This window comes from Microcaecilia unicolor, chromosome 7, assembly GCF_901765095.1.
Source record: "Microcaecilia unicolor chromosome 7, aMicUni1.1, whole genome shotgun sequence".
NCBI classification, from domain to species: domain Eukaryota; kingdom Metazoa; phylum Chordata; class Amphibia; order Gymnophiona; family Siphonopidae; genus Microcaecilia; species Microcaecilia unicolor.
In genome coordinates this window covers 199,741,668-199,763,617 of record NC_044037.1, presented here as the reverse complement: position 1 = coordinate 199,763,617, position 21,950 = coordinate 199,741,668, and the positions used below count along the sequence as shown (strand labels likewise).

Genomic DNA, 21,950 nt, shown 5'->3' with positions numbered 1-21,950 from the left:
ATAAAGCTCAAAGAGCAAAGCACTGACCTAAAAAGCATCAGGGAAGAAGACAGGTAGTTTCTCTTTGTGTTGGGGAGGTAGTATTATTTGATCCTTTCAGCAATTGGGGATATGGTTACCTATAATAACTGCTCAAAGATAAGTCTGATCAGTCTTGTGCAGTGCTTAATTGTTTAAATGCTAATAGCAGTGTCCAAATTAAGGGGCCCTCAATGCAGGAGCACTTACCATCCCCTATTTAGGATGCGCAAAGTGCTCCTGCATTAACTCTGCATTTTCCAGTTAGCAGGTGCTAATCATAAAACACTAGTTGGATAATACAGGAACGTCCACTCTCAGCCCAGGACATGCCCCTCTCTGAAAGAATATTTTTTAAAAATCAGTAATGCACGGGTTAGCGCATGCAAACAGGCAAAATACCACAAAACGCTTTAACACATTCCTGAGGTAGCCTGTTTTTACATACGCTAACCACATATTAACTCCCGGATTCTATACAGTGTGACTTAAGTTGCGTGTGCAAATCCAGTTGTATTTTGAATTTGCGCATACAACTTAATTAGTTAAGCCAATCAGCACCAATAATTGCCACTTAATTATTGACACTAATTGGCATTAATTAGAATTTACATGCAGAACTGTCTAAGCGTGTTCTATAACGTGATGCGTGTAAATTCTAAGTCACATAGTCAAAAAGGGGGCCTGGCCATGGGTGTGGAATGGGCAGGTCGTGGGCACTTCTAAAATCTATGCGTGTAATTATAGAATACACGCGGTCCATGTCTAATTTGGGTGTCGTCATTTACACCAAGTTTTACTTGACCTAACTGCCCATGACTAAATTTAGTCATGTGGACGGGCAGTAAACATGTTCTATAAACCGCGTGGAAATTTAGGTTTCTACTATTAAACTAAATTTAAGCGTATTTTATAGAATATGCCTAGGCATATTTTGTTTTGGCACTGATTTTTTTAGGCATGATGTATAGAATCTAGTCCTAAGGGCTTAATGCTCTTTAGTAAAAGGGCCCCTGAACAGTTTAACGTACAAAATCTGTTTTTGCACTTACTTCTCTACTGGAATATTTCTTTCAGAAAAATTCTGCACAATCAAAGAGGCGCACACCTTAGCACCAAACTTCCCCCCCCCCCCCCCACCCACCCAATATTTACTTCACAGTAATTATAAAATATGAGATTAAAAAAAAAGATAAAAAAACTGCATCCTGTCTTCATCACAAGCTCAGAAAGAAACGAGACTATCTTAACACCTAAGAGCATCTCTCCCGGCAGCTCAACCCCGCAGGGCACAAGAAGAAAGAGGTGATGCAGCCCCCAATGCAAATACCGCAAACTTCAAGCAAACAAGAGACACTTAAAACAAACTCCTAATGCAAGATTCTTAATATTTTTCTGTTAAAAGCAGTTTCCTCCTATTTCGTTCACCACGATGCTTGTTTTAAAGGCTATAACAAAATGATCTAGCTACAAAACGTAAAACTACTAACAAAAGCGGGTAAAGAATCTTACAAAGCTTTAACGTGGTTCAGGCAAAGATATCTTTAAAAACCAGTCGGTCTTATCGTCTCCGTTGAACGATGTGCTTTCCTCTCGAAAATTAGCTGGGTTTTAATGCAGAACACTATTACATGATCGTAAAGGAGGAGATTTAGATTCACTGCAGGAACCACGTATGGGGTCCATCAGAAAAAGGCAGCCAGCGACAAGAAAAGCTTGGAAAGCGTAAGAGCTGTCAAACCGCGCATGAGATCTGTATCTGTAAACAAAAGGGCTCAGCGCAGCAGCTCCACGCTCGCATTTCTACCCGCAGCAGAAAACCCTTCCTTCCTCGCAAAATCAAGACTGCACAATCCACCGTCGACCTGGCCCCAGACCCACACGCTCTCTCCCATTCAGGATGCCTTAGTGCCCTGCTGCCATGCCCAATGGGAGACTGGAACAATTCAATACACGAAAATATTTACAGCAGCTGAACAACAGGAAAAAAGAGAGACTGACAAGCAGCTAGACGAAAATCTCCGTTAGACCGCCTACTACTAACCTCACTTAGGTTTCTGGGCATGCAGATCTTGCACAGATGACAGGTTCTGCCAGAGTGAGCCCAGCAACATTTCGGATGACATCCTTAGCTCTTCCACGTCGCCTGCACTTCCCCCAAACTGCAACTTTTCCTGCAGTCTGTTCCTGACAGCTCCGCCTAGTGAGCAGCTGCACAGACTCACCAGCTGCTGCCAGATCGGATCATTGCACGCAAAACAAGTGAGGAAAGCATGCATAGCATGCTTCATGGAATTCTTTCAAATGTGTGTGTGTGTGTGTGTGTGTGTGTGTAAGAAAGAAAAACATAGAACACAGTGTGAGAATAGATCTGACCATTAGATGTCACTGCCAACAGATTTCAAAGGATGGATTTTACAGTATCACCAACCAGGCAGCTCAGGATGAGGATGTCCTATGGAACACCTGCACAGGCTGTGACCCCCAAATGCAAGTTTCTCAAACCCATTTGGGGTGAGGACCCACAGTTTGGGAAGCTCTGAACTAAGGATCCCATTGAGGCCCTGATGCACAAAGTTTATAGTGCTAGGTGCACTTATTCAGGGGCCCTTTTACCAAGCAGTTGCAAAAGGGAGCCTGTGATGGTGTTGGCACATGTTTTTCACATTCGCTGAAGCCCCCTTTTACTGCAGCAGGCAAAAGGGAAGTATCTCTTTCCTGCAAGAAATGGCCCTATGGCAAGTAAAGTACTTCCCGCGTGACCATTGGGGGGGGGGAGAACTTCCCGCGCTGATCACGGCCAGGTACACTCCAGTGCTACAAAAATAGGCACACTAGAGGTGGGAAGTACTGCTGGGCTGCTGCAGTAGCCCAGCGGTACTTCCTGTTTAGCGAGCGGTAAGCCTGCATTGGGCTTACCGTAAGCTGCTTAGTAAAGGGGGCCCTCAGTGAGTAATGTACAAAAGAGGTCCTACATGGTTTTTTGCTGTTCGCGGTAGCAATCAACAAGAATTGTATGCAAATATATTCCAGCAAGCTGATTAATATTAAATGAGCATCCCGAGCAATGCATAGCCGTTTCTGAGCAATACACAGAAAGGAGCACCTCCCTTTAACAAGAAAATTTTTATGGAAGGACAGGAGCTGTCGAAGCATGACCGTAGCTTCTCAGCAGAGCAGTTTGCTCTCATATTATTTGCACGTGTGTATGTCCCGCACGTAACAGCACTGTGAAGATGTTGCCTTGGAATCAAAAAGCACATTGTGGAGGCATGCCCATGGCACCCGCGGTTTTGAAACAAAGCTGCACACGGCTTTCATACATGTGCATATATACGATAAAGCCCCCGGGGTGTGAAAGTTGTCACGGAACCCCACAAAAAGAAATGCTCACGTCCCAGGTGGTTTATTGCTTATATTCATGTATTAAAGTTGTGTGCAGCAGTGGAACGTTGTGGAGGTGCGTCCATAGCACACGCTGTTCTGGGTATGGGCATAGCGTCGACACTTAGCAAGTGACTGTCCTACACATGCGCTCACTATTTCAAACTCATTAAATGATCACCAGGAATCTAAAAGCTACAGGTTTTTTTTACAGGGACTTTTGCGCATCAGCGCCTGAAACAGGCAACATATATTACCCCAGAAATACTAAGTTAACCAGTCCCAGAAAGGAGACCTGTTGGATGGTCCTGGTTTTGAACTTACACTCCAAAGCAGTGTGGGATTTATAGTCGCTGATTCTAGCCATTGAAATCCCTGCTGCAGGTCCCATAATCCATCAGGATAGGGTAGTTGAACTGGCATAAAATCTCCCTTGTGTAACTAGATAACTTAGCAGCTCTGATTGCTCTGCTTTCCACTAGCTATTAGAACACATGGCAACCAGTAGGGCCTACAAAGTTCAGTTAATATTCCTCATGGTAGAAAACAGATTCCTCAACATTTCTGGGAATTTATTGTTTTGTTTTGGGCTCTTTTTTTTGTAGTTTTATGCCATGCTTTGAGAAGATGACTCTTTCAGAAAATGATATTCTAGTTGTCATGTTTTGTAGTCATGATGAGGGGCAGGATTCACTGCTAGTAGTTTTAGACTGATCTGCGTAGTTTGACCATAACTTGGATCCAAACAAGCAGATATCTGCAGTGGTTTGTGATTGTTTTGACAGCTTAAACATTTGCTATGACATACTCGATTTTTCCTTCAGAAACAGAAACTTTTATTATGGTAGTTCATGCCTTTGTCATTAACAAGATACGATTATTAGCGCGGCCTTTATAGTGGATTAGCTAAGGATTAACTGAAGCAGCTTCAGTTCATTCAAAATACAAATTGAATGTCTTTTTGATAAAGAAGATATCCTTGAATTCTTCATTGGTTGCAGATCAAGAGTCATATTCAGTTTAAAATGTTGTGACTAATCTTCATGGTGGCCTGGTCATTTGGGGAAATTATATCTTTCACTTCTTTTTACCCTATATATGCCTCCAAGGCTTGAACTGGAGACTAGATTACAAGGTACTGGACAGACAGCATTTGGCTTTTGAAGCCCCAGCTGTGGAATTCTCATCCTTTGAAGATCTGTCAAATTTTCATTAGGGATTCAAATCCTGGCTGTTTAATCAGCTGTAGAAGAAGCAAAGCTGCTGAGTGTCCTAAGGGATGTTTCAGGGGATTGAAAATATTCACAGGTGAAGATTTAACCAGTTGAGGAAGTATAGGGATTATGTTTTTGTTGGGTTAGTGCTGGGTTTAATTAGTATTTCTTCAGTGGTTTTAAAGTGTTGTGATGGCTATATAAGTGGAGGGGGTAATTTTTTTTTTTTTTGGGGGGGGGGGGGTTGATTGGGCTGGTATGGTGGGGATCACTATGTCATTGGTTTTGGGTTGGACCAACATGTGGGTGGTGAAAAGGTTGGAAATTTATAGTAACGATTTGTATTAATATAATTTACTGTCTGTAACTTGCCTTGGGCGTTTCTGATAAGGCATGTAATTAAGTTGAAATACATAAATCTCTTTCTATATATATAATTTCCTACATTTGTGAGTCAGTCCCTGAGTATGTCACACTCGAAAAGCATATTTGTCATCATCTTTGAGGCCATGGTGAGCAATTATCGTTCCTGTATTCTACCCAAAATTGTCCCTTAGGAATGTTATTAATTAAGAAATCCAGTTAAGATGATTTTTGTCAATTTACACATATAATCGAAAGGGGCACCCAAGTTTTCCTGAGGACGTCCTCGCAGGACGTTCCGGGCGAAGGGGCGGGGAAACCCGTATTATCAAAACAAGATGGGCGTCCATCTTTCGTTTCGATAATACGGTTGGGGACGCCCAAATCTTGACATTTAGGTCGTCCCTAGAGATGGTCGTCCTTAGACTTGGTTGTTTCTGATTTTCGGCGATAATGGAAACTAAGGATGCCCATCTCAGAAATGACCAAATGCAAGCCCTTTGGTCATGGGAGGAGCCAGCATTCATAGTGCACTGGTCCCCTCACATGCCAGGACAGACACCAACCGTGTACCCTAGGGAGCACTGCAGTGGACTTCAGAAATTGCTCCCAGGTACATAGCTCCCTTACCTTGTGTGCTGAGCCCCCCAACCCCCCCCCAAACCAAATAACTCAACTGTACACCACTACCATAGCCCTTACAGGTGTAGGGGGGGCACCTAGATGTGGGTACAGTGGGTTTCTGGTGGGTTTTGGAGGGTTCACATTTACCACCACAAGTGTAACAGGTTGGGGGGGGGGGGGGAACGGGCCTGGGCCCGCCTGCCTGAAGTGCACTGCACCCACTAAAACTGCTCCAGGGACCTGCATACTGCTACGATGGACCTGAGTATGACATTTGATGCTGGCATAGAGGCTGGCACAAAATATTTTTTAACTATTTTTTTGAGGGTGGGAGGGGGTTAGTGACCATTGGGTGAGTAAGGGGAGGTCATCCCCAACTCCCTCCTGTGGTCATCTGGTCAGTTCAGGCACCTTTTCATGGCTTGGTCGTAACAAAAAAAGGACCAAGTAAAGTCGTCCAAGTGCTCATCGGGGACGCCCTTTTTTTTCTGATTATGGGTCGAGGATGCCCAAGTCCCGCCTTCACTACGCTTCCGACACGCCCCTGGGAACTTCGGTCATCCCCGCGATGGAAAGCAGTTGGGGATGCCCAAAAATCGGCTTTCGATTTGTGTCAAAAGATGGGCGTCCTTCTCTTTCAAAAATAAGCCTGACTGTTCCAGCTTGTGTGTGAAGCACACATGAGTCTGATGGTGGCCTGGTATGAAAATGCACATACTGCAGCCAGTACATGTGTTTTGGGCCAGATTCAACATATGGCGCTTAAAAATATGTGCAGAAGGAATTTTATTATTTGAATTTAGCTTACTCCTTTTTTCAGAAGTAACTCAAGGTGAGTTATATTCAGGTACACTGGGTATTTCTCTGTCCCTGGGGGGCTCACAATCTAATTTTGTACCTGAGGCAATGGTGTGTTAAGTGAGTTGCCCAAGATCACAAAGAGCAGCAGTGGGATTTGAACTCATCAACTTTGGATGTCAAGACTGGTGCTCTAACCACTAGGTTACTCCTCCACTCCAGGCTACTTCCCCACTCCTACCACCTCAGTGTATTCTATAAGATTTTGGCACAGTATATAGAATACACTTAGTTGATATCCCAGCGCCTAAAACTATGAGCCTCCATTTGCAACAACGGAAACGTGGTGTAAATCCCTGCATGTAGATTTACGCGGAGTGGGCCATATTCTATAACAATGCATGCAAATTTAGGAACGCCCACAAAACACCCATTTCCTGTCTGTGGCCACGCCCTTTTTGAACTGCACGCTTTAGAATTTAGGTGCAGTTCATTATAGAATACATTTAGCAAGTTATGCATGTAAATTCTAATTATTGCCAATTTGGGCTCATTATTGCTTGTTCAGTGCTGTTAAAAACACTGATTGGCATGTTAAGCCAATTAAATTACATGTCTTGTTATGGAATGTGCTTAGATTTCAGCACAGAATGCTAGGCGCAATATATAGAATCCATCAGTTTGTATCTAATGACCAATCGGTGTGAGGGTACACATGCTGTTCAAAGGACTTGTGTGTACACTGTCAGGGGAGCAGGAGAGTGAAAGTCTGCATGTAGATGCAGGTCTCACTTCTCTCCCCACCCCCATACTATGCTGTGCTACACTCTCTTCAACATGAAAGTAATGAAACAGTGCAGAGCAGTTTGTCGACTCTTATTCTACAGTTTGCTGAACTGAAATTCTATCTAGTACCACAGGCATTATTTTTATGAGAAAATTCTGAAATGTAAAATGTAAGACACTTTTTCACTCACTATTTGTCAGCTCTGGTGCTCTCTTAAACTGCTCCTCACAGATTTGGTACACAGTGGGTTTGAATCAGTCCGATTGTACTAGATAGATCTGCATACCCAATACCTCCACTGTATGCAACTCTCTTTCATGGATATTCATTTGGAATATCCTGAAAATCTGCCCTCGAGGACCAACCTTAGACGTGCTTGCTTTGAGGAGTGCCAGCTGAAACCAGATAACCCAGTGATTCCCCAAACCTGTCTTAAAGTATCCCAGCAAGTCAAGTGTTTAGAATATCCACAATGAATATACAATGGATGCATCTGCATAATAAGAAGGCAGTGTAGGCAAATATATTTCTTTGCATAATAACACAATAAATGATGGCAAATAAAGGCTGCAATGACCCAAGATGATACTGGAATGGAATAGAGTTTAATTAATCACCATTCCAAATCTGTGCTTGAGGCCAGTTACAGTTCAGGAATGGTATGCAGTATATTTGTCTACTTTGAGTAGATGTGCATATTAATTCCCATATGTAATCTGATACCAAATCGCCCTTCCCCATGCTTTTTACTTGATGTCTCAAGTCTCAACCCCCTTCCCACCATCAGCACCCTTCATCTTCATGTTTTACACAGACCCAGAGAGCAGAGAGCCACTGCTGACGATAAAATGTGTGCTGAAGTTTAACACATTTGGGGCCAGATTCTGTACATGGCATGTTAGATTCTGTACAAGGTGTGTTGGATGCCATGTACAGAATCTGGCTTGCGCTATTCTATAAACTGTGTCTAAAGTAAGATGTGGTTTATAGAAAAGCGCACAGCCAAGGGAATGTACATACGTTTAGGCGCGGCCATTTACATCACTGAAAATCTGGGGTTAAATGTGATGGACACCTGACATGCCCACACTCCTCACATGGCCACGCCCCCTTTTCAGCTACACGTGTTGGAAAGTACATGCGCCTCGTTTTAGAATATGCCTAAAAAGAAGAGCACATAAATTCCAATTATTGCCAGTAAGTGATGATAATTGGTTATCGGCAAATTATCAACACTAATTGGTTCATTATTCAATTGAGTAGTGCATGTAAATTGGCCATATACACAATTTAATGCATGCTATTCGCTACACCATACATAGAATCCGAGGGTTGGTGGCTATGGTGCTGCCCAGCAACTGGAGCTAACATTTATATGCCCCGCTGAGTGCATAAGAATGCCATCATATATTTTTCCAGCCCTGCTTTATCTCCCATGTTTGAACAGTTAACCTTGCTACAGGTATGAGAGATGAAGGACCAGGACTAGCCAACAGCATCTGTTGATTTATTATAGACTGTGAAATGCCATATTTTACTTATCAAATAACTTACTCGTGTGTAAAGAGCTGCATTTTATAAATCTCGTTTCTTCAGCCTGTGATAAGGAAAAGTTATTTCAATTATTTCAATAATATTGGCAACTATCTTGCTGCAAAATAAGCCTAATAGCTACAGTCATTCAGTATATAAAGGAAGCAAACCACCACCTACAAACTCTCCTGCAGTTCTGTATGAAGGTGTGCTGAGACACACTACACAACTCATGACATGGTAAATGTCAAGGGTGTGCCGGTGTCGCCAGCACAGAACTCACATTTAACGTGGCTGTACATGTGCTCAGGAATGCTGCCCTTCCAAGCAGAGGTGGAGACTGATACTCATAGGACCCACCCATAGACAGAGCAATCCTTCTTTTCCCACTCTCTACTTCTTTGGATAACACTATCTTCCTCCCTGTCTACTCGATTCATAAACTCTCTCTCTCTCTCTCTCTCTCTTTCTCTGCACTGCACACATTCAACAGACTGCTAAAACCTGTTATTTCTTTCTCTCTGTCATCACCAAAATTCATCCCTTCCTTTCTGAACACACTACCGAGACCTTTATCCTTACTCTCATCACCTCCCGCTTAGTCCACTGCACCTTGCTTCTCACAGGCAGTGGTGTGCTGGTAAATGTTTAACAACAGGCTCTCTCCCCGGTCCACCTCTGCGCCCTCCCCTCCCCCCCCCGTCCACCTCTGCGCCCGTCCCCGTCCACCTCTGCGCCCCCCCCAAATTGCAGAGCTGGTTATAGCCGGGGAGAGAGCCGGGGGGGGGGGGGCAATCTAATTCATGTTTAATGTGGGATAAAATGCCATAAATAAGTAAATAAAAATAAACTTTTAATGTTGAGCACCTGATTCTCAAAGTGGACATATTCCAAACACTATAATGAAAATAAAATGATTTTTTCTACCTTTGTTGTCTGGTGAATTTGTTTTTCTGATCATGCTGGCCCAGTATCCGATTCTGCTGCTATCTGTCCTCTTAACTCCATTTCCAGGGCTTCCTTTCCATTTATTTCTTTACTTTCCGCCTTTCTTCTTCATTTCTTGCCCTACATCTGTAAGTAAAAGCTGGGTCCTCAGCAGACTTGACTGTCCAGTGGATCCAGCTTCAGCCTATTTTCTCCATCCACGTGCAGTTATTCTCCTCTCTTCCTTTTCCCTCTTCTCATCTCATTCCTCATTCTTCCCTCCCCTCTATCCATGTCCAGCATTTCTTCTCACTCCCTTCCCTCTCCTGCATCCATGTCCAGCAACCCTCCTCTGCCCCCTGCCCTGCCCTCCATGCACCCATGTCCAGCAGCAACCCTCCTACCTCTGCCCTCCATCCACCCATGTCCAGCGACCCTCCTCTCCCCCTGCCCCGCATCCACCCATGTCCAGCAACCCACCTCTCCTCTTCCCTGCCCTGCATCCACCTATGCCCAGCAACCTTCCTCTCCCCTGCCCTCCATCCACCATGTCCAGCAACCCTCCTCTCCCCCTGCCCTCCATGCTCCATCCACCCATGTCCAGCGACCCTCCTCTCCCCCCTGCACTGCATCCACCCATGTCCAGCAACCCTCCTCTCCCCTCCATCCACCCATGTCCAGCAACCCTCCCCTCCATCCACCCATGTCCAGCAACCCTCCCCTCCCCTCCATCCACCCATGTCCAGCAACCCTCTTCTCCCCTGCCCTCCATCCACCCACCCATGTCCAGAAGCCCAGCTCTCCCCTGCCCTCCATCCACCCACCCATGTCCAGCAATCCTCCTCTCCTCTCCCCTGCCCTCCATCCACCCACGTCCAGCAACCCTGCTCTCCCCTGCCCTCCATCCATCCACCCATGTCCAGCAACCCTCCCCTCCCCTGCCCTCCATCCACCCATGTCCAGGAACCCTCCTCTCCCCTGCCCTCCATCCACCCACCCATGTCCAGCAACCCTGCTCTCCCCTGCCCTCCATCCATCCACCCATGTCCAGCAACCATCCCCTCCCCTGCCCTCCATCCACCCATGTCCAGCAACCCTTCTCTCCCCTGCCCTCCATCCATCCACCCATGTCCAGAAACCCTCGTCTCCCCCTGCCATCCCCTCCATGATCCACCCATGTCCAGCAACCCTCGTCTCCCCCCTGCCCTCCTCCCCTTCATCTGCCTTCTTCGAGCACCCCCCCCCTCCCCACTGCCCCGGTCATCCATCATCCATCTGCCCTCTGCTCCCACCCCGACAGACCTGGTTTCCTTCTTGCGCCGCTGTTTGCCTTTAAAAATTTTATTTTCCCTCGAGGCGTGCCGGTGTTGAAGAGAAGGCAGCAGGCTCAGCTGAGTTCCAGCCTTCCGTTCTGTTCTCTTCCCTCGCATCATGGCTCCGCCCTCGCACAAACAGGAAATACGTCCGAAGAGGGCGGAGCCATGATGCGAGGGAAGAGAACGGAACGGAAGGCTGGAACTCAGCTGAGCCTGCTGCCTTCGCTTCAACACCGGCGCGCCTTGAGGGAAAATAAAATTTTTAAAGGCAAGCAGCGGCGCAGGAAGGAAACCAGGTCTGTCGGGGTGGGAGCAGAGGGCAGATGGATGATGGATGACCGGGGCAATGGGGGAGCAGAGGTGAGCCGGCTCGCACTGCCCAACAACCGGCTCGCAAGATGCCAGTAAATTTAACAAGCGGCTCTTGCGAGCCGGTGCGAGCCGGCTCCAGCACACCACTGCTCACAGGTCTCCCACTAAACCATCTCTTTCCCCTTCAATCTGTTTAAAATTCTGCTGTATGACCTACCTTCCATCAGTGTCACTATACTTGCGTAACTCCTCTCTTCAATTCACTTCATTGATTCCCTATCCATTTCCATATACAGCTCAAATTCATTCCTTACTACTACTACTACTACTTCTATTACTACTTATAATTTCTATAGCGCTACTAGACGTATGTCGTGCTGTACACTTGAACATGAAGAGACAGTCCCTGCTCAACAGAGCTTACAATCTAATTAGGACAAACAGGATAAACAAGAGATAAGGGAATATTAAAGTGATAAAATAAGGGTTCTGAACAAGTGAACAAGAGTTAGGAGTTAAAAGCAGCATAAAAAAGGTGAGCTTTTAGCTTAGATTTAAAGACGGCCAGAGATGGAGCTTGACATACCGGCTCAGGAAGTCTATTCCAGGCATAAGGTGCAGCAAGATAAAAGGAACGGAGTCTGGAGTTAGCAGTGGAGGAGAAGGGTGCAGATAAGAGAGATTTACCCAGTGAACGGAGTTCCCGGGGAGGAATGTAGGGAGAGATGAGAGTGGAGAGGTACTGAGGAGCTGCAGAGTGAATGCACTTATAGGTCAATAAGAGGAGTTTGAACTGTATGTGGAAACGGATAGGAAGCCAGTGAAGTGACTTGAGGAGAGGGCTAATATGAGCATAATGACACTGGCGGAATATTAGTCGTGCAGCAGAATTTTGAACAGATTGAAGAGGAGAGAGATGGCTAAGTGGGAGACCTGTGAGAAGCAAGTTGCAATAGTCTAAGCGAGAGGTGATAAGAGTGTGGATGAGGGTTCTGGTAGTGTGCTCAGAAAGGAAAGGGTGAATTTTGGTGATATTATAAAGAAATGTTGCTGTGCTTGGAATAGACTTCCTGTGTCAGTACAAAATGCTCTGGCCCTGCTTTTAGCTCTTAACCCTTTATATACTTGTTTAATACCCATGTTGTTTTAATCATTCCTATAATAAATGAAATTCCCCATCCCTTATTTGTCCTGTTTGCCTGGCTTGAACAGATTGTAAGCTCTGTCGAACAAGGACTATCTCTTCCATGTTTCTGTGCAATGATGTGTAAGTTTAAGGGGTTACAGGCCTCCAACACTTCTTTTTTTTTGGAGGAGGGGTAGTATAGTGCAGCATACCACAGATTCATACAGCAGAATTCACATACAGCAACATGGAAGGAATAAAGACTAAAGTTAGTGTTGGAGAAAAAGGATACAGATAAGAGATTTACCCGATGAACGGAGTTCCCGAGGGAAGAGATAGTTGAGGAATGAAGGCACTTGTAAGTCATTGAAAGGAATTTGACCTGTATATGGAAATGGATAGGGAATCAATGAAGTGACCTGAAGAGAGGAGTTACGCAAGTATAGTGACACTGATGGAAGGTAGGTCATACAGCAGAATTCACAACAGATCATTTCTTCAAAGCTCATCCTCAATACACAATTTCTCTCCTCCCCTTGACAGTGCCTCTGAGATCTGCATCTCCCACTGCTGCCTCACCGGCAGTAGCAGTAAACCTCACAATTCTCTACACTTCTGCTAAGACAGTTCGTAGGACTAACTGATCTGATATAATAGCAATAGAAGCAAAAGCATTGCTGAAGGATTCTGTTCTACAGCCTTCATTGCTATAGTCAGTGAAAGAGTCAAAATGAAGCAAATGAAAATAAAAACTACAGAACATATTTGCTACAAAATCCTGGGCTTGAATGTAATATTCTCCATTGGCTGGATGTGCCAGTCACACTTGCTTTGTGAAGAATAAAACATGCTAACTGAATGTTAGCAGAAGTGTACTTAGCATGCTTTATTCTTTATTTTTTTCAAAATGGCTGCTGAGACTTCCTGCGGAAGTCTCATGGATCTTAGCAATCTTGCAAGATTGCCGTAGGGAAGTCTCAGCAGCCATTTTGAAAATGTGACACTGCCGGACAGAGTAGCTGCAGGGGGCAAGAAACAGTGGGGTTCCTTCCTGCCATCAAAGAGGTCGCTAGACCACCAGGGCCCTTCAAGGTGGGTCCAGAGAGGGCCCACCGAGGCTCAGGGAGGCTTTAGTTTGAAGGGGGAGAGAGCCTCTGGGCCCTCGGGCACTGTCCAGTTGCCTGTATGGTCAGTCTGCCCCTGTTAGTTAGACAGCTCAACAGGTGCCACTGTTCTTTAACTATGTACAATATGGAGGCAAGTCTATAATTGGGCACATGGAGTTATGCATGACTTGCACATGTAAGTGCCACTCTTAATTGACAGATACACTGAACACTGTTCTATAAAGTAGCACGTCTAAATGCAAGGAGAGTGGCCGAAGCATGGGTGGCCTAGGGGCATTGCACGAAACAACGCATGTATCTAATTTAAGGCGCCACATCTATGATTACAATATCACAAACTTTATTCCTTTTCATAATTCTGTCCAAGAGATATGAAATCTGGTCTAGATTTGCTTGAGTGCTGGGCCAAAGATTTTAAATCAAAACTAAATGGGGATAAAACCAAATTCCTGATAGCGGGTAGCCCTCATAAACCAATTATATGTAAAAATGTTCTTATTAATGGAATCATTTTTAATGTGGAATCTCACCTCAAAATACTGGAAGTTATTTTGGATAGCTAAACATTTGAACCACAGATATATGCAATCATTACTAAAATCTTTTGGTTAATATGGAAATTATGAAGGATCAGGATCAAGTTTGATCAACAGTCTTTCAGATTGTTAGTACAGTTGACAGCACTTGCTCATTTGGATTATTGTAATTCAGTCTATATCGGAGCTAGCGATTTAGTATTTAGAAAGCTGCAAATGTAGCAGAACACAGCAGCATGTCTAATCTACAGATCTTCTGAATATGAAAGTGTGACACCATTGTTTTTTGAAACTCCATTGGCTTCCGGTTAAAACGAGAATTATTTTCAAAGCTTGCTCTTTAATTTGTCTAATCCTATACAGATTAGCTCCTACATATATGTATAAATTGGTAGATCTGCCATATAGAAATTGCCTTCAGGGAGATCGTACATAGTTTTACATTACCCTCATTCAAAGAAGGTAAAATATAAAAGAACGTTTGCTAGTCAATTTTCATATAAAGCTACTTCCTGGTGGAATTCTTTACCAGTAGCCATAAGATCTTCACAGAATTATAAACCTTTTAGAAAAATACTTAAAACTTACTTAGAAATGTCTAGCTATTTGTTAGTAAACCACATAGAACTCTTGGGGATAAATGTGGGATAGAAATGTCTATAGTATTGTATTGCATTATGTAGAATTACCTCCTATATGCATATATAGCAGTGGCTTAGTAAAAGTCATCCCACCAGCTGATGAGTTGAGAAGGAGCTATTGTAGCCTAGTGAAGCAAATCCTGTAAGGCCACCAACAGAAGCCAGTAAAGGTTCTGGAGGACAGGCGAGAAAGAAAACAAATTAATGTGTTTTTCTCTGCCACCCACTGACATATGACCTTGGCTGAGGAAAGACTGATTCATCCGGATACATGGCAACAGACTTTTGGGATAGTTAATCTTGATTGACCACCTTTTTTTCACATAACCGGTCTCATTTTAGATTTTCTGTACTACAGAAATCACTTGGTTTTGAGAGGCAGTTTATTATCATGAATTTTAGCAGATTTGAATTATTAAGTAGTAACATTGCTGACCAGATAAAGTAATGTACCACACATTTCATCTGTTATTCTGTGCTGAAGAGTAATAACTAGTGAGCTGTACTGTATCAGTTCTACCACTCAAACATTTGAATGAATAAATAAATTCCTATGGGGAAGCTAACAGGAACATTAGAGGACTAATCAAAAATAGGAAGGCATTGTTTTTACATGTTTCTTGAAGTCGACAGAAAACATCTTGAGGTGCAACATGGTCCTTATCTGAGTCGGTAAGGTATTCCAGTATTTTGCAGTTAAGTAGGGCAGACTCAGTACGTGTGCGTATTGATTTGAATTTGACACCTTTAGTAGAGGGGAATAGCAGATCTAGTATGTTGCAAGCAAGTCTCCTTTTTCATTGGTATCCATTGGTTTGAATATTTAGGCAAGTTTTCATGCACAGTCAAGTGTATCGTTACACAGAGTTTGAAAATCCCTCTTGCTTCCACCGGGAGCCAACAGAGCTCAGTGAGTAGAGGGGTGGTGCTCATAATTTCAATTTGGAGAATATCAGTTTTGCAGCTACATTTTTTACCAATTTCAGTCTTTTTCTAACTGATGTTATACAGCAGACATATAGCACATTGCAATAGTCAATTTGCGACAGGATGAGGGACTGTACCAGTATTCTGAAGCTATCAGTGTTAAAACGGTGATGTGGAGGGGCATTTTCGAATGGGGGTGACCATCTCTAAGGGCGTCCAACTCTAAGGATGGTGCCGCGAAGGGGCAGGGCAATGCGTATTATCAAAACAAGATGGACATCCATCTTTCGTTTTGATAATAAGGTTGGGGACGCCCAAATCTTGACATTTACGTCGACCTAGAGATGGTCGTCCTCGGTTTTCGACGATAATGGAAACCAAAGACGTCTATCTCAAAAACATCCAAATCCAAGCACTTTGGTCGTGGGAGGAGCCAGCATTTGTAGTGCACTAGTCCCCCTCACATGTCAGGACACCAACCGGGCACCCTAGGGGGTACTGCAGTGGACTTCAGAAATTGCTCCCAGGTGCATAGCTCCCTTACCTTGGGTGCTGAGCCCCCAAACCCCCCCCAGGTCCGCCTGCCTGAAGCACACTGCACCCACTACAACTGCTCCAGGGACCTGTATACTGCTGCGATGGACCCAAGTATAGCATTTAAGGCTGGCATAGAGGCTGGCAAAAAAGTATTTTTAAACTTGTTTTTATGGTGGGAGGGGGTTAGTGACCACTGAGGGAGTAAGGGGAGGTCACCCCCCCATTCCCTCCGGTGGTCATCTGGTCAGTTTGGGCACCTTTTTGAGGCTGTGTCGGCCAAGTGCTCATCAGGGACGCCTTTCTCCTAATCACGCCCCAGTCCCGCCTTCGCGAACCCTGTTGACACACCCCTATGAACTTTGGTCATCTCCGCGATGGAAAGCAGTCAAGGGTGTCAAAAAATCGGCTTTCGATTATGCTGATTTGAACGACCTTGCAAGAAGGACGCCCATCTCCCGATTTGTGTCGAAAGATGGGTGTCCTTCTCTTTCGAAAATAAGCGTGATATTCTTCTAAGTTTTCTAAGTATGTTGAATGCTTTTTTAGTTACTTTAAGACAATGAGTTTCTAAATTCAGGTGATTGTCTACTAGTGTTTCTAGTATTTTTAATTCTGCTTCTAGTTTCAGGGGGATTCCGTTTATGTTTAGTCTGATATCTGAGGTATCTATACAGGGTGTGGAGACAATTAGACATTTGTTTTTTTCACTGTTTAATTTAAAACGTAAGCTAGTGGCCCACTTCTCTACTAAAGCGAGACCTCTGGATATTAGATCATTGACATCATCCTTCTCCTTGGAGAAGGGGAAGTATAGTATAATATCATCTGCATATGAAAAACAGTGTATTCCCTCTCTTTCCATCAGAGAAAGTATTCCATCAATGTATTAAATAGTATCGGGGATGGTGGGGATCCTTGTGGTACTCCAGATTGGACAATCCATTCATCTGACAGAGCTCCATTCATCTTCACTCTGTAAGATCTGTGGCTAAGGAATCCACCTATCCAATCTAACATATTGCCCCCTATGCCTATTGAGTCTAGGATTGTCCGTAGTACCTGGTGGTTGACCATGTCAAACGCACTAGCAAGATCGAATTGCATAATTATAACTTGCTGGCTGAGGCTCATAAACTGTCTGATTTCACTGAATAACATGCCAAGTAATGTCTCAATACTACAGCTTTTCCTGAACCCTGATTATGATGTAGTATATTATACAGTTCTAGATATTGGTGAGTTGTGACGATACTATACCCTCCAGGATCTTTATAAGTAGTGGTATGGAGGTGACCGGTCTATAGTTGGTAATGCCTTCCAAGTTACCCTTTTGGTTCCTTGGGATGAGGGTGAGTATTATTTTGCCAAGTTGATCGGGAAATGTACCTTTATTTAATGAGTTTTCTACACATTTTTTTCCAAGTTTCATGAAGCTTTCCAATGGGTGATTTAGTAAGTAGATTGGACAACTGTCCAGTATACATTGAGATTTAGGATATTTATTCACTGCCTTTCTGAATTCTTCCTCTGAAACTGGCAGGAATTCCATCCAATATCTATCAGCTGCACATGCTTTTTTCATCTTGCCGTATCTCTGTTAGCGAGGATTTCTTCTAAGATTGTTTGGTCCACAGTTTTTCTTTCAGCTCATCTGAGTAGTTCTTGCCATGTCAGGAAAAATTTGAAGTTTTTGATCACAACACAAGAAATCTGCTATCAAAACCACAAATTCATTCATGTCAAGAGCAAAAGTAACTACCCCCCTGTTTACTAAGCCGCATGCTAATGTGGCTTAGTAAACGAGGGGGTAAGAGTGCACTAATGCCGCTGACGTGTGCTAATGTGGCTTAGTAAATGGGGGAGGGGGGTAAGAGTGCAACATGATAAGTGACTTCATCTTGTGTAATTCTAAAAATTGTGACAAATCAAATTGCACAGTTGATTACATCACATTATATGCTGCACCCTCAGCGCCTTGATTAATTTTCCTAAATGATACATTTTTTTAAAAGATATCAATTCAGTGTTGAGTAGTAACACTTCTTTGTAGTAGTTATGAAGCAAAATCTCAGGAGAAAGCAAATACATATAAGAAAAATTCAATATCCAAAGATTACTGAACTTGTTTGCATTTTCCAGTGCCTCACATTTCTTATGCAAGGACAACCTATCCGTAATAGCTGAGAGCTCCATAGCTTAAGGAGTATTAACTTTAGGCTCAAGGCTCTCACAATGCTTATCAACAGTAACAAGCCTGGAGTCCACATCCTGAAATTTCAGAGAAGTTTGTTTGGAAAAATCACATAACTGCAAGACTGAGTTCTTCAGCACAGACTCAGTTCTACTTACAGACCTCCAAATGTCTGCCAAAGAGATGTCCTGAGGAATATGTTGTTCTCTCCCCTCCAACGGTGACACAACAGGACACAAATCACATTCTAGTATAGGTACTAGAGGTCCAGAGACCTGAGGAGTACTTGCAGAATTCTTGCCTGATCCAGTACACAAGGATACCAACTTGGGAGATCCACTACTGGAATCAAACATGACAGGCAATGGCAAAAGTGGGGTAAAGGGACACCCTTATCTCAGGGAGGCTCCTGAGCTGTATGGGGACCCAATTTGGGCAGAGGAGCTCAAAAAGCCACTTAGCATTACTAAGACACGTTTAACCATCAGTCTTTGAACTACAGGAATAGATGCCACAATGTCCTTTCTTTTGTTCTTAGACTTGCCTTTATTAATAGATTATTCACAAAGTCCAAAGCCTTCAAAGGAAGCTATTTGACTATGTTCTTACTGGCAAAGTTCCCTAGCTCAATCATGGCTCCAAAGGGAATCCAAAGTACTAAGGCATACCCCTTTGGGCAAACCCTTTCAGGTATGTGTTTGCAGCTGTACTCAATTGCTTTTGAGTTCTGGCCCACACCACCTGGATAGTGTCACACGGATCCTGCTCCTGGTCTGCACTGGTCACATTACCTGTTCTGAGCCCGACCTCTCCACTCCTCTCTCACAGCTCCACTCACTCCAAACTTCAATTTTACAGCATAGACCTTACTCCTTTTGAGTTCTTCTGGCCTGTACTGCATTACACTGTCCTGCTCCCGGGCTGCCTCAATCACCAGCTGCTCTGGGTCCAACCTCTTCGCTCCTCTCTCGCAGCTCCATTCACTATGAATGGATAGGAGAGGTAGAGAAGAAAATATTTGAAAAAAGATGAAAGGTAAAGATCAATGTCAGATATATTAAATGAAAGGAAGAAGACAGGAGAGAGAAGAAATGGAAAGAGACTTAGGAGAAAACCAACAAGATGAACAGGGAAAATTAAGAACAGACCAGTGCAACCAGAAAATAGATTGTCTAGACAACAAATGTAGTAAAAAGCATTTCATTTTCAGTTACTGATGCAGCCAGTTATTCAAAAAGTAGGGCTGAGGGTGACCCCTGATGCGGGTAGAAAACAGTATTTTTGGTGTCCAAGGCTCAAAATTCACATTTTTCTCCACACAGGGCCAGACCAAGAGTATCTGGTGTCCTAAGCAAACCTTCAGCCATGTGCCCTACAAAAGGCAGCTCAAGACCCTCCTGATGTCTACCATCTCTCATTCCCTACCCCTAAGTGTTCACACCAACCCATCTCTATCCCTCCCCCCATGTCCAGCCTATCCAGGTCACAAATACCTGGCAGAAACCCAAATAATAGCAACATTCCATGCTACCAATACCAGGGCAAGCAGTGGCATCTCTTCTTTCATTGGAAGCAACACATTTCTGTTTATTTTCTGATGCTGCACTGAAGGCAGAGTGTAACTTTGGAGTTCCAATTCCGTTTTTGTCTCTATTTCTAATCTGCAATCCCTTATTCTGTATTAGGCGAGGTGTGATCTGTGTTCTTTGTGTGTGCCAGAGGTTAATATTTTGTTGTGTAAGTTCTGTGTAGGGATCTATTTATCACAGTCCTGCTTTTCCACAAGTAGGCACATTGATGTTCTAGGGCCTCTATCAGAGTAATGTCTCCAAATGGCAGTGTGTTTTTTCTAGCAAAAAAAGGTGCCGGTACTCAAATGCCAGGCCACTCTTCAGGGTTGGGGTGATTACTGAGGGACCCACCCTACAATAGCCAGGCCCCCTGCAACCAGTCACAGAATCTATGACAAGGCAGAATTGGTATGTAGAGCCTGAGCTCTTTCATTAAAACTTGGGGACCATGTCAATTTTAGCAGACAACGGAAAAGGTGCCGGTACTCAGTACCCTCAAGTACCCCCTCAACAGACATCAGCCCAACCCTTACCCATTTGCTTATTCTGATTTTTATTTCATGCATTGGGAGATATTAGTGTTTGAACGCAGCTAAGCAGGAAAAGCTTTCAACAGTGTCACTCTTATGGACCTAAGTAAACTGAAATACTGTTGCCTGTATTATCAACAAAACCAAACAGATGCATCACATGAATATACCATCAACTCTTGAATAGTGGATCCATCGTTTAGGCTTTATAGAGAAACCACCCACAGAGACTTATAATACTAATAATCACTCCCAGGGGTTGTGCAGTTACAACTGGTATGAGCTCCCTGCCAATCATTATTATTTATTTATAGACTAGAGGTTAGTTCAGGCTAGCTACAGTATAGGGGAACAGCAGGAAATAATTAGGTGAATAGACAAGCCCAGTATCTGTCCTCTGTTGGGTTAAGAGGGGAAAAAGTACTTGGATGTATTTCTATCATTCATGCTCTCACACCACTAAAGCTGATAGAAAAATCACCTGGAGGAGACAATATTTAGAACAAACTACACATTTTTGTTAGAAATGGAAAAACCCCACCTGCAATGGCTACAAAAATATAGCTTCTCTCACAATATTCAAGTCTCTCAAATGATTATCATATAATAATATTTCATAGTATATAATATATTCAAAATGTATACATCACCTAATAAAGTGATTGTGCTCAGAAAACAAACATGCCCTTCACCATTCAATGGTCACTGTTATCTATTATCGCACAAGTCCTTCAATATGCTGTTAATTGTTGAAAAAATGCACTTATCCTTAACGTTACAAAAGGCACTTATCTTTCAATCTCAATTTACAGTGTCCCATCTTCCAATTCCAACGACAGCAATGTGCTTAATTTCTTCCAACTTTTTTGGAGAATACTTGTTCATTAATGAGAGTAGATAACATGTCCAAAAAATTTCCATCTTGGATCCAGGTTTTGCATTTATGGCTTCCTCAGGGGATACAGGAGCAGAACCGCTTCTGGTCCATAAAATAGCCTACAAAAATAGGGCCAGGGATCAGCTGGCGTTTCTGGAGCTGTAGTAATAAATAAATTGGGCTGACTAGATATACTTACAGAATAGTGACGAGTAGAAAAGGACATGCAATGACATGATGATGTGCACTTTACCAGTGGACATGCACAAGCGTAAGTATGGGCAGAGAGATCAAGTATATACATAGATTATAAAATACTATAATTTATGCATGTAAGTGACAAATATTGATGCGGACATTTATGCTTAACATTTCTAAAGTAGACGCCTATGATTTTCTTTCTTTCACCAATGTTTTCTGTGGCATGGAGGTTGTGCCCTACAAGTGGTAGAGGGAAGAGTACAAGATACAGGCTCTCTCCACTTATATTATAGTTTTAGTAAGAGTTGAGGAAGGGGTTAGCAACCACCATGCTGACATATTGTTCTCACACTTAGGGAGGGTGGGAGTGGAGTGGGAGGGAAGGGATGGTTGGGACTTTATTAAAATTT

General features: G+C 43.5%; 1 protein-coding gene across 2 annotated transcripts in view; it reads right to left on the bottom strand.

The window, feature by feature from the left end:
- HECW2 (HECT, C2 and WW domain containing E3 ubiquitin protein ligase 2) overlaps positions 1-21,950 on the bottom strand; it is a 535,594-nt gene that overhangs the window by 374,153 nt on the left and 139,491 nt on the right. Inside the window, exon 1 of one of the 2 annotated variants that reach the window (XM_030209456.1) lies at positions 2,063-2,150. The exons of the other annotated variant lie outside the window; for it this stretch is intronic. The gene's annotated coding sequence lies outside the window, so the exon portion shown is untranslated. Of the gene's footprint in view, positions 1-2,062; positions 2,151-21,950 lie in introns of those variants that run through there. 2 annotated transcript variants of the gene reach the window in all.